A 12009-nucleotide genomic window follows, 5' to 3' on the forward strand; every position below is an offset into this window, starting at 1 on the left:
TCTTCTATAGTAAAGTATCAAAGCCTTCCTCGTGCCATCCAATTAAGTGTTCAAATGCACTGAGCAAATCAATCATAAAGTTTCATCAGTACACCATTGATCCTGACATGACTGGCTGTTTGAAGTTAACAAAAGGTTACTAAGATTTTAATTTCTACAGGAAACTGAACTTGTCAAAATCTTTTGAACTTTTTTTCCTCCCAGTTTGTTCTCTTTTTTTCTTCCCAGGCAGAAATGTCTTTCAAAGGGTTTGTGCCTGTGTCTCGGTAGAGTAGGAGAGTTTTGATTAAACTTGACTCTAAAGGCCTCTAAAGTTCGACCTGGAAATCATGGTCAGGTTCCGCAGGAGATTCACTTACTCCAGGATAATGAATAAGCTGATGAGTTGGTGCATTTGCTGCACTGGCAGCCAATGCTTTGGGCTTTTGGAGTCTAAGAGAGGGCTGGATGTGGGTGTATTATTTTCAGTATGGATATTTTGTTTTCAACGTCCTATCCAGATGCAGGAGATTAGGTTGTCCCCTTGGGCTGATGATGTCTGTTTGCTCTGGGAAGCACTAGATAGACCCATCCTGCACTGATTTGGGGTGGTGTTTTCAGCTCTTCAATATAAAGGTAAGTGACTCTCAATAACGTTGGTTCCTACCTGGATGTCTGCTGTGGGCCTGTTCTCATACAGCAATGTGGTGATTCCTCTGCTCATCTGTTCCTTTAGTCATACTCTAAACAAAATCTCCTTTTAACAATATTTTCATAAGGTGTACTGAGCTTTCATCCCTCCCTACAGCGTAGAGTTGAGGGTTTCTCTAGGCTTTAGATATACTATGTGCTGGTTTAAAAGCAAACTGGCAGGAGAAATGAACCCAGCTCAAGAGAGATTAGAAGTCAGAGCTACAATTTACTAAAAAGGTTACAATAAATACAATGATACAGAAAAAACCCCTAGTTTTAATCCCCAAAGACAGATGTACAACCCTGGAACAAGAACAGAACAGTGTTTGTATTAGGGCTCACTTATCTGTCTTGCATTTTATCCCTCTCTCTCTCTCTTTTTATAGTCTCCCTTTTCATTACACTTAATATTGTTATTATTATATTATTTTATTTCAATTACTAAACTGTTCTTATCTCAATCCACAGCTTTTACCTCTTTCCAATTCTTCTCCTCATCCCACCAGGGCCAGGAACAAGCAGCAGCATGGTATTTAGTTTCTGGCTGGGGTTAAACCATGACAGTTCATGTTCAGAGAGATAGTGCTGGCTCCATGACAACACCAGCACTTACAGTATCAGAGGAGCTGATTTTGGTAATGCATCAACCTGAGAAGGCAGCTGCAGCACCACAGGAGGAAAATACACCCAGGCACGCAGCCTTGTCCATCCCCACAGCTGCAAAGCTACATGTGACAGCAGCCTGCACACCTCGCAGAGGTCAGGGCTTGCCACAGGTGCATTTTTGCTGTTTATGGAGTTTCAAGCTAAGCAATAAGACCCCCAGATCTCACAGAGCTGCCCCAAGTCATTCAGCTCCTTGCTGTGAATGAAACCAACTGCATTTTGGCAAACTTCTCTCTGCTCATTTCCTTCATATCCTCAGTAAATAGCTTCACACTCAAGTGTCTCCTTAGATGTTTCACTGCCTAATATATTTTCTTTTCTCCCCAGTGGTAAAAATTTTCAGGCTGATTCTGGGAAGATGCTGGTAACTGGCATGCACTGATGGATGATAACAGGAGAGAAGCTCTTCCCATCAGGGATGGATACTGTCTGTGGCTGCATTCTCATGGAAGAAAGGCTGGCAGGGAGTGCAGCAGGAATGAGGTTTTCAGAAATGAAGCATTGCAGTCTCCCCTAATACTGAGTAGGCACTCTGTGTACTGTGAGGTTGTCTTCTTTGCTGAACTGAGAGCAACAAAGTGTTGAAACATCTTGGTGGATTGGAGCAAAAGATGTCTCATTTCTGCTTCCTTTTTTTAAAGTTCATCTTGAATGCTGTAGGTGTAAAGACCTGTTGATTAAGACTGTCATGTGCAATTTTTTAATATTGGTTTATTGTTTTTCTTTCTTTGAACAAAGATGACAGAAAACCCATGTAAAGAATGAAGTTTTCATAAAGCTAAAATTGAACACTGTTACACTTTTGGAAGCTTGAAATACACAGAATGCCATATCGAAATACAAGGGACAATGGCTACAAACTGAAAGATGGTAGGTTTACATAAGATATGAAGAAGTAATTCTTCACTATGAGGGTGGTGAGACACTGAAACAAGCTGCCCAGAGAAACTGTGGATATGCCATCCCTGGAATTGTTCAAGGCCAGGTTGAGTGGGGTTTTGAGCAAGCTGGTCTAGTGGAAAGCTCCCTGACCATGGCAGGAAGGTGGAACTAGATGATCTGTAAGGTCCTTTCCAATCCAAACCACTCCATGGTTCTATAAAATGCTGCAAGCATATCTAAAATTTACTCTTGACTCTCTACCCCATCCCTTATGACATACAGGCAAAACCTCATAGACTAAATATCACTAAAACTGTGTCCTTAGAAAACTTTGCTGTTTACAAAAGCATGTTTTTAAAGACATGCTTCAGATAATAATGAAGGCTAACAGTCTCAGAACACAGAATAATTCCATTTTAATTATACGGGGTAGTTCTTCATTACTGAGTGCTCAGAGAGAAGTGCAAAAGAAATCTGATTTCATGCTGTTATAATCAAAGGGAATATAAAATTAAAAAACACCTGTGTAATCACAAGTTTAATTAAGAGCAAGGGAAATATTTAATTTATTAAAGAATAGAAAAGACTGAAATACCAGAAATGAAACAATGGCATTCTGTAAAGAATCAATATGTGAGAAGACTACGAATAGATGTCCTTAATTTCATTTTTGTGTTTCTGATTTTCCTCTTAATCTTCCTTTTCCTTTTCCTTTTCCTTTTCCTTTTCCTTTTCCTTTTCCTTTTCCTTTTCCTTTTCCTTTTCCTTTTCCTTTTCCTTTTCCTTTTCCTTTTCCTTTTCCTTTTCCTTTTTTCACTATATTACTTGCACTTTGTAGTCAAAAGCATCTAGATTTGAATTACTTCAGCAGCCAAGCCATAAGTTCCACTTAAGCTCCTGTTTAATAGGGGCCAACTCGCAGAAAAGATGTTTAGTTTTTGTCGCCCTTATAATGTGACAGGGATAGTTTATACAAATAATGTTTTTAGTGGGTTGAAATACTGCTTTCACTAATGTGCTTTCCTGTTTTCTGCAGATAAAGCATTGTTTGTCCATGTGCTAAGTGCACCACTCTGGCCGAATGTCCTACTTTTATAAACAAAAATGTTAGTGCTTCCAGTGTAAAGTACAGATCACTGCTGAAGTAGATCTTAAACTGGATTGCTTTTTACTGTTTTTATTAGATCTTATTCTCTTTCAGAATTTAGTAAAAGTTTTTCGATTACTTGTAAGAAAAATACTGACCTAGATATGGTTCTGAACTTTGATTGGTATCATTGCACGCAGCTGTACAGGGATATTGCAGGACAAAATTATGGGTTTTTTAAACCTAAAGCAAGTGAGCTGAACTTCTGGAAATAAAAATTATATTGATCTGTCTTCCAAGTCCTTTTTAACTATTCATTTTTCTAGAAACATTTGCAGGAGCTTACAACCAGTTGCAGAATTGTGTGTTAGGTTTGTTTGGTCTTGAATAAGTTGTTTCAGAAGAAATTTATCTCTCTATTGGGAAGTTAAATTATAGTGTTTATAGAGCATTTTTGCCTGACTTTGTTTATTTTAAAAATAAATAAAACCTTTTCCACACAAACTTTGCACAGTGGTAGAAATACTATCTGTGTGAAAATATATCAGTGGTGTAGTTTCAGCCAGCCAAACTTCTGTAGCATACTTGCTGCCCTCAAAGCAATTTTGTCATCCTGTTTACCAAATAAAGCAGGCACCCTGAAGAGAACTCCATCATATTACTAAAGCATATGAACATGGTACCCAGGAGGCCTGCCTGGAGACTATGTAGATCGTGTCAATTTTGGTATTTTTGATGTTGAATGATTGGATCTGAAAAATGGAATACTTTTTAGTATTCTTATTGTAGACTTATTGTTACTGTTGTTTTTGTTATCTTTAATTTACATTTAGCCTCCCCAGGGTTGACTTGTCTCTCTGTTCTATCAAATAACTCTGACACTCAAGTAAGTGTCAAAATGTAGTGGGGATGACAAAGGGACTGGCTTGTACTTAACATTGTTCAGGGCTTTTTAGAAGGGCTAGGCTAACAAGCTTCTTCTCCATGTGGTATCCTCAGCTGAGGACATTTGGTACATGTGCAGGATTTGGTTTCCATCCCCCTTCTCCATCAGGCTGAGCATTATATACACAGAAAATGACTTCTGGTTTGGGTATATCATAGTTATAGCTGTGCAGGTGCTTGACATTCTGGAACACCTTCTTTATCGTTCAAGCTGCCTGTAGATGATGACTTTCATATTTGCCCAGAAAGCTGTACATTTTCTGTTACTGTGACAATGGAAGTAAAATAGAGAAAAATCCAATCTTTCCCCAGCACTCATTTTGTGGTGAAAATCTTTCTTTCAAAATTCTTGAGAAATCTTGAGCACTTTAACTAAAAGCAGAGCAACCCAAAGAAACAGCAAATGTGGAGAACACAATTCCCTGTTGAGGAACCCAGAGTGGCTCAATTATACTTTCATATCAAAATGGCCCTTTTCTTCCTGATAGAAAAAGATAAGGAACATGAGTTAATCCAGGCCAAAATCAGTGTTTAAGACTCTGCTAGGATAACTGTTTTAATTGAAAATGTTGAAGAAGATTTTGAAAGAAGTCATCAGACTTGATTTGTTTGTATAACAAAATTGACAAAAATTCCCTACTTTAGAATCATAGAATCATAAAATGGTTTGGGTTGGAAGTGACCTTAAAATTCATCTGGTTCCAATCCCCCTGCCATGGGCAGGGACACCTTTCACTAGACCAGGTTGCTCAGAGCTCCATCCAACCTGGCCTTAAACACCTCCAGGGATGGGAGGTGGAATAATCTTTGATCTTTTTCGAGAAACATATCGGAAGTTGGGACGAAAGAAGAGTTTTTCTCTTCCTCTAGATACCAATTGTGTGAATCATTAGTAATGTGAATGATCAGTCTATATGTCTGGTACTCTTATTACTTCCAAGTGTGTTCCTGCATGGCAATTATATTATTAACTGATTTACTAAAGCGTTGTGTTTTAGGACATGTATTTTGAGTAGCAGAGAAAATCAATCTGTTGGTAGCACATTGCCAAGTTCATCTATTTTGTTACATTATCCTAAAAAGCTACTTTAAATGAGCTTCCTTCTGCTGCAGACAGGTATCCAGCAACAGCTGTGTGCTTTTTGTGTACCAAAGAAGGAGTTCCTCCAGGCTGTGAAGGATTCCAGGCTCTGTCCTTGGCACCTGTGGTGAGTGATGTTGTTGACCTCAGTAGCTGTAGAACCTCCAAGTTAAAGCTTGCTTGAGAGCAGAGCTGTTTACACCAGGGAGGACCTGAGTAGGGGAACTGTCGGGTCAATATAGAACAAGAGTAAAATAAACTTCATTGTTAAGTGGCTTTATAATGGAATAAGTCTGTGCCCTTTTTGTGATACGAAGCTTATTCCAAGGAAATCTCATTGCATTTAAACAAACAGCAAAGGATTTAACTGGATATGCCTTCCCTCTTACGCTGCTAAAATGTGGTGCAGAGCCATATTCTCTGGTGGCTCGGGCTCTGTTCAAGCAAAATGTGTGTAAAACCATCGGGCTGCATTAGAGCATCTAGCATTTGGTGAATTTGACCCTCCGGCACAACTTAACTTGATTTTTAGACCAAGAAATCTGAATTTAAAGGTGGCTTATTGATTACTTGTTGTTTTCTCAGCCACGTTAATTCTGTTATGCACCAGAATTCTCCGCCAGTTCTGATTTTAAATTGGGTCAGAGTACCTACAATTGCAGGATAGCATTGTTATGTCTATACAATAGACAGGGATAATATCTCAGTACCAAGCTGCTGACTTGGTACAGAAGTGGTGTACAAAATGAGATTTGCACCATAGAGGGAATTTTCCTGGGACTTAGTTTTCCTGAGTGATAGTTCATCTTAATGCTAGAAATAAATATAAATTAATGTAGCATGGAGTTGGATCTGACAAACCCAGTCTTGAACAGCTGCTCCAAGGAACAAGCAATGGAGAATCACAGCAGGAGACTTCTGAATTTCATCTCCACTCTTTGCTCACCCACCCCAACTTGTGCGTCTGATTCTTCATAAATAATGGCAGCTGATATCTGGTCTAGGGTTTAGGTACAAAACTACCTTTGAAAATCCTGAAGTCAGCTGATAGAATTTTATCTAGACTTGTTCTTTGGATCCTAAATTTAGGTGTGGTTTTGAATGTCAACAGTATAATCTATCCTCTGTTACAAATAATCCTATAGCTAGAGATTTCATGCATTGTATTGGTTTTCATTTATGTCTTGAAAAGTTTACCAACTTGCCAGCTTATTCATATTATCTTATGAATTTTCTGGGTTGCCTTTGTACACAGAGGTTTTCCTTACCTGAAACTTTTTTTTTCCTGTACAAATCATGCTCTAGTAAATTTTAGTAATGATCATGTGGATTAGGGAGTTACTTTACCCTTAGCTCAGTGAAAAAATAATATGACCTTCATCTTAAGATTACGTGAGAGTCAAGTGTATGAAATAAAATTCTATAATACCACATTAATAAAGGAAGTTCTTATTACCCTGGAACTCCCTGCTGCTGAAGAAGGATGCAACTGAGAGAAGGAACTGTATATGGACAGGAACTGCAAAGCTTATAATCAGTAACTAAATAGAGACTTTCCTACACAGGATATTTTTGGATGGAGAGAAAACTCTAAATTGAGACATGAATGTTGACTTCTGACAATATTCCCTTCAAGAGGAGACAGTAGAGATAATCAGGGACATAAAAACTGGAAATAAGATTTTGTGTTTGTAAAAGGGGAACAATCCATACCCACTAAAGCAATACACGAAGAAGAGCTGGGTGTTTCAAATCATGCTTTGGTCTGTCACTCATGGCTAGGCTTCGCGAACGAAGATTTGGGAAGGCTCTATCCACATTTGTTGCAGGCACGTTGGTGGCTTATGAGGCCAATACGAGACAGACATATCCGATTGCAAAAGGCACAGCAGAAAGACTCCTTAGGTGGTGTATTCTGCAAGACACGGTTCTTTCTGCGTTGCCTTTTCTCTTCAAGGGTGATCCTGCGTGTGTTCTCAAAGGAGACAGCTGCGTTATAGATGGTGTGTCTCCAGGCCTCCCGATTGGAGGCCAGAGTAGACCAGTTATGGTGATCAATATGGCCAAGGCTGAGATGTTGTTTCAGGGAGTCCTTGTATCTTTTCTTCGGGGCTCCTCTGTTGCGGCAGCCAGTGGCAAGTTCACCATAAAGCAAGATCTTAGGGAGGCAGTGGTCCTTCATCCTGGAGATGTGCCCTGCCCAGCGCAGCTGTGTTCTCAGTAACATGGCCTCAATACTTGTGACTGCTGCTTGCTCTAGAACAGATGTATTGGTCACATAGTCTGACCAGTGGATATTTAAGATTGTACGGAGGCAGCGTTGATAGAAGCGTTCTAGGAGACGCAGGTGGTGGCGGTAGATGACCCATGATTCAGAACCATACAAGAGAGTAGACTACACTATGGCTTTGGTCTGTAACCTAAATCTGGAAGACATCTTGCTTTATATTTCCCAGTGGAAAACAGTTTCCAGTTTTCCAGCTCTCTGCCTCGCATTCAAGCAGGGGGAACTCAGCCTGGGAAGTGTTGGGAGCCTGGCATAGGGTTCTGAAGTCCGCGGCGTGGAGCTGTACATTTTGGTCCTACCATGCTCAAAATTCTGATTGTGGTCAAATCTGCATAAAAGTAAAAAAAAAAAAGTATTTATTTTTTAGTACAATTACCATTTTAAGAGGCTACTTATTAGTCCAGATTTAGTTGTTGCAGAGAAAGAAACAATTGTAATGCCATGAAAATTGTAACACACACACACAATCTTAGTTTTTATCCCTTTTCCTAGGGTTTTGCTCACCCTTTGGAGACTGAAGGTTGGGGGCTTCACTCTGGGGTTTGGTGTGTTGAGGAGTGTTACAGCATGTCATTTTGCCAGGAGGAATATGGTATTCGTGTTGCTGGTTCCCTCTCCCAGGATCCACTTGGGGTCTTTTTTGATTTTTTGTCATGCCCAGCATCAGTGTTGCCTGGCTCCACATATGCAGTTTTTTAAAACTGAGCATTAAAGAGCTGTGCTACACTTTGGGACCTCCACTGCCATCACCGGCCCCATCTCGTACTGCCCCACACCACCTCTCTTACCCCCCACTTTACCTATGCTGCCTCCTGTGTCCCCACTTTTCAGGCATCCACTCATACCAGAAGTGCATTTCTCTGCACTATGGCATTGTGTTATGGCCACAGTGTATTCTAATTTTCCCTGAACAGACCGAATAGCTGAGTTTCACTGACTGTACCCAGGATCCTGCTCTGTACCATGCTTGCTATCCCTATTGGCAAACCTGCTTTCTGTGGAAAGCTTTCTTGATCCAGCGAGCCATTTACAGCAAATCTACCCAAATGAGCAGAGCAGAGCAGGTGCAGTAAGGGTGACACTGGAAATGAGTGGCTCAGCAATGAGGGGGCTGCTGATGGCCAGCCTGCACTACTCTCAGCACTATTTCTCTGGCCCCTTTGGCCTGCATCATCCTAGTTCTTTCTCTCCTCAGCTGTAACCACTGGCAACACAATTTCTTCACAGGATAATGCAGCTGAAACTCTAGCTCCTCATTTTTGTTGATGTTTGAATTCAGTTTTGAATTTGCATGCTTTGTCAATCAATAAAGCCTTATCCTATGAGGCTATTAAAAGGAGAAGCTGACAGATGACTGCTGCACTTCTCTGTAATAGTGGTGAAGGCTGCAGGATTCTGTGCAGAAGGGAGGACAGCTCGTGATATATGGCATCACTTGCCTTCAGTTCATGATCTTCTGTGGCAACAAATTGCTTGTGCTTCTCTGCTTCCTTCCCACAGCCAGACTCTACCTTAGGGAATGGGCTCTGTCCTAGAAGCAATCAAAGGAAGCAGAATTCTCACTAATATGTTCAAAATTATTGCCTATTTTTCATATTTGTTTCAAACTGTTAATTCAATAGAGAGGTTTCTGCCCCAGTTTGTCTGCTTTGTGGGCAGTGATTCTGCCCACCAAATCCATAAATAGGTGTGGGAGAGGGGTGGGTCTTGTATCAGGCAGTTGCCATATTTCACATCTGGCTTATTAATACCAACTTCAGCTGATGGGACTTGAGTTTGATAGACAGCAAAACACCCTGCAGCTGTGCACTGTCTGCAGCACCACTCTCCTTGTGCTGCAGCCACACAGGACTGGTGAGGATCTAATTAGGGAGCGAAACTCTCAAATTGCTGGTGCTTATCTGGATGTGTCCCTATTCCCCATCCCTCCCTCCTTGAGCAAAGGGAGGCTGAAACAACTGTCTTGCTTATAATCTTAGTTCTGACATCTGTTTCTGAGATTAGCAGTAATCTTTCCTTCCTGTTTTGTGTATGACATACTCCTTATAAAGTCTGTGTCACTGCAGGAATATCAAGTGCTTAGAAATTATTTAAATCCTATTAATAACTGAAGTATTTAATAGTAATCTATGCATTTGTTCAATTTATAGGTGAGGTGGAACAGTATAAATAATTAATCTGGGGAGAGAACAACATTTAACAGTGTTTTCTCCCCTACTTACAAACTCATATTTTTCTCAGGAGAATACAACTTTATTGGCAAGAGGCACACTGGACACTAAACTTGCTTGTGAATTCAGTCCCTATTCTCCAGGTTCTACTGAGGAGGATGCTCAGGCAGTAGTAGCTCATTTTTGATTGGCGCTGAAGTCTTTGTCTTCAGATTATTTAGCTTGCTTATATCAGATATGAGAATCAAGAATTATTCCAAAAATTCTTTTACCATCAATATGTCTTTGTAGTCATATATTTAAAAACATTTTCATGAGGCCTTAAATTTGAGGAGAAATTTCTCAACTCTGTCTGCAATTCTCTAAAAAAGATAATTGAAATACATTTTTAAAATCTTTGATGATCCCCCTCCAACAGTGTAATGACAAGGGCTGATGAGAGGGAGCAATTTTCCAAAACCAAGTATGTTTTCTTTCAGCTCTTGTTTACTGGAGGAAGTTATTTTGCAGTAAGCAGGGGTGCTAACTAATACAGTTTATATATAACTATTATAATATATACTAATATATTTAATATGACTAATATAACTAATTCATAGTAAGCTAGTTGCTCTGATCTAATTTCTCTGATGATCACTCTGATGATGCACAAGGCAGTTTTCTCCATTTTCAAAGGAGAGCAAAACCCCTCACAATGATGATGCTCTCGGGGTTCAGGTACACAGTCAAGATAATGTTTGTTTTAACACAATTTTTCATCACTGAAACTCAGGGGTCTAAAGAAAGTTGCATGCCCAGCCTCTCCTGGTAGCTAAGGGAAGGATTCCTCTACCTGTTGTTTTAGGGGGACATAATTATTGACTCCTTAAAACTCAGATACAATTTTGGTGTTGAAAGATGCTCAACATACCTCTGTTATTTTAGAGGGACATAGTTATCAAATCATTAAAACTTAAGGAAATAATATTGTGATGTTTTAAGGGAAAGGTTAGTAATTGTTCTGAAAAAAATGCAAATGCGAAAAGAAACCAAGTATGTGCATACATGTGTGACTGAGTTTGAAAGCAAGATCTAATTTAATTTCAAACACCAACAACATTAACATCTTGCTAATTATGGCTTTTCTGTATCAAAGCCTTATGCTGGCATATGCTACTGGCACATTTTTAAAATACAGAACAGTCTGTTGGGAAAGCCTCTACTTCTGGGATGTGCACTATGTTCAAGCCATAGGAGAATACTCAGTCCTTGCAATGACCAGATGAAATCATTATTATTATTATTATAATCATTTTCGCATAGTAATTGTGTGAGGGCTCTCGTTTCAAACAAAGTGTAGGGGAAGTGAATTGTGCAAGGCCACTAAGATGGTAATTAAAGTGAGGATTCATACAGTTACTGCATTTGATAAGTGTGATTGCCTTGAGTCCTGTTCTGACCCATGAGGTTATTCAGGGCAATGCTGAATAGCTGTGAATACAAGCTGCCAGCCCGTGTCTGGATAGTGTGGAAACACACCGTAGTGTCTCCTCTGCCTCATCAGACTTGCACGTGTGGAATTACAGAAATGTGTTTGAAAATACACATTTTCTGATGTGTATCAGTAAATTAGAAAGGATTGGCAAAAGGTATCTAAATTAAGACAGGAGTGCAAAGATGACCCCGAGAGCAATGTTTTGCTGGTGCACAGTTAATCCCTGGAGCCCAGGGAGCAGGTGAGTCAGGCAGGTGTCTCGGGAGGAGCAGCAGCCTGAGGTGGGGTCGGGGTGGCTGGTTGGCTGGCCACATGGGTAGTTTTGGCTCTTCCTCTGACCTGTCTATCTTTACTCAGCTGCCTGCCCAGGCTGTCTTAAATAGGGAGGACCCTGTTAGTTCAGGAGTTACCACAGAAATAATGAATGAGGACTGTGAGACCACAACAATGTATTTTAATTCCATCATAAAAAAACCCCCAGCTTTTTCTAACAAAATTCAAGGTTCTTCAGTATGGAGTCAGACTGTTAGACTAGAAACTGTCAGCTTGTCTGAGAAGATGCTGTGAAAAACAGTTGTTTTATATTCTGTCTTTCTTATATATGTATTGGAAATAAATATTACATACACTGGAAAAAAAGTAAAATGCACTGAGCAAATGGTTTGCTTAATTATGCCTAATATGTCATTAATGTGCTTTCTGGGCCAGAGATTATTATTCTTCAGATACCAGCATTTTCAAGTT

General features: G+C 39.8%; 1 long non-coding RNA gene across 1 annotated transcript; it reads left to right on the forward strand.

Moving 5' to 3' along the window:
• The first annotated feature begins 513 nt into the window (after positions 1–513).
• On the forward strand, positions 514–5616 carry LOC135413457 (uncharacterized). The gene is made up of 2 exons (XR_010430245.1): positions 514–1431; positions 1666–5616. It is a non-coding gene; the product is annotated as an uncharacterized LOC135413457 (long non-coding RNA).
• The last annotated feature ends 6393 nt before the right edge of the window (positions 5617–12009 follow it).

This window comes from Pseudopipra pipra, chromosome 1 (genome assembly GCF_036250125.1).
Source record: "Pseudopipra pipra isolate bDixPip1 chromosome 1, bDixPip1.hap1, whole genome shotgun sequence".
NCBI lineage: Eukaryota > Metazoa > Chordata > Aves > Passeriformes > Pipridae > Pseudopipra > Pseudopipra pipra.